This window comes from Pseudophryne corroboree, chromosome 1 (assembly GCF_028390025.1).
Source record: "Pseudophryne corroboree isolate aPseCor3 chromosome 1, aPseCor3.hap2, whole genome shotgun sequence".
NCBI classification, from domain to species: Eukaryota; Metazoa; Chordata; class Amphibia; order Anura; family Myobatrachidae; genus Pseudophryne; species Pseudophryne corroboree.
This window is the reverse complement of record NC_086444.1, coordinates 627,418,590-627,420,411: the sequence shown is the minus strand read 5'-3', so window position 1 is coordinate 627,420,411 and position 1,822 is coordinate 627,418,590.

Below are 1,822 nucleotides of genomic sequence, written 5' to 3'. Positions count from 1 at the left end.
ATCGTGTCTGCTGAGGAAGTCTGCTTCCCAGTTGTCCACTCCCGGAATGAACACTGCTGACAGTGCGATCACATGATTCTCCGCCCAGCGAAGAATCCTTGCCACTTCCATCATTGCCCTCCTGCTTCTTGTGCCGCCCTGTCTGTTTACGTGGGCGACTGCCGTGATGTTGTCCGACTGGATCAACACCGGCTGACCCTGAAGCAGAGGTCTTGCCTGACTTAGGGCATTGTAAATGGCCCTTAGTTCCAGGATATTTATGTGAAGTGACGTTTCCATGCTTGACCACAAGCCCTGGAAATTTCTTCCCTGTGTGACTGCTCCCCAGCCTCTCAGGCTGGCATCCGTGGTCACCAGGACCCAATCCTGAATGCCGAATCTGCGGCCCTCTAGGAGATGAGCACTCTGTAACCACCACAGGAGAGACACCCTTGTCCTTGGAGACAGGGTTATCCGCTGATGCATTTGAAGATGCGATCCGGACCATTTGTCCAGCAGATCCCACTGAAAAGTTCTTGCGTGGAATCTGCCGAATGGAATCGCTTCGTAAGAAGCCACCATCTTTCCCAGGACCCTTGTGCATTGATGTACTGACACTTGGCCTGGTCTTAGGAGGTTCCTGACTAGGTCGGATAACTCCTTGGCTTTCTCCTCCGGGAGAAACACCTTTTTCTGTACTGTGTCCAGAATCATCCCTAGGAACAGCAGACGTGTCGTCGGAATCAGCTGCGATTTTGGAATATTTAGAATCCATCCGTGCTGTCGTAGTACTACTTGAGATAGTGCTACTCCGACCTCTAACTGTTCTCTGGACCTTGCCCTTATCAGGAGATCGTCCAAGTAAGGGATAATTAAGACGCCTTTTCTTCGAAGAAGAATCATCATTTCGGCCATTACCTTGGTAAAGACCCGGGGTGCCGTGGACAATCCAAACGGCAGCGTCTGAAACTGATAGTGACAGTTCTGTACCACAAACCTGAGGTACCCTTGGTGAGAAGGGCAAATTGGGACATGGAGGTAAGCATCCTTGATGTCCAGAGACACCATATAGTCCCCTTCTTCCAGGTTCGCTATCACTGCTCTGAGTGACTCCATCTTGAACTTGAACCTTTTTATGTAAGTGTTCAAGGATTTCAGATTTAAAATGGGTCTCACCGAGCCGTCCGGCTTCGGTACCACAAACAGCGTGGAATAATACCCCTTTCCCTGTTGTAGGAGGGGTACCTTGATTATCACCTGCTGGGAATACAGCTTGTGAATGGCTTCCAATACCGCCTCCCTGTCGGGGGGAGACGTTGGTAAAGCAGACTTCAGGAACCGGCGAGGGGGAGACGTCTCGAATTCCAATTTGTACCCCTGAGATACTACCTGCAGGATCCAGGGGTCCACTTGCGAGTGTGCCCACTGCGCGCTGAAATTCTTGAGACGGGCCCCCACCGTGCCTGAGTCCGCTTGTAAGGCCCCAGCGTCATGCTGAGGACTTGGCAGAAGCGGGGGAGGGCTTCTGTTCGTGGGAAGAGGCTGTTTGCTGCAGTCTTTTTCCCCTTCCTCTGCCCCGGGGCAGATATGAGTGGCCTTTTGCCCGCTTGCCCTTATGGGGACGAAAGGACTGAGCCTGAAAAGACGGTATATTTTTCTGCTGTGAGGTGACTTGGGGTAAAAAGGTGGATTTTCCAGCCGTTGCCGTGGCCACCAGGTCCGATAGACCGACCCCAAATAACTCCTCCCCTTTATACGGCAATACTTCCATATGCCGTTTGGAATCCGCATCCCCTGACCACTGTCGCGTCCATAATCCCCTTCTGGCAGAAATGGACATCGC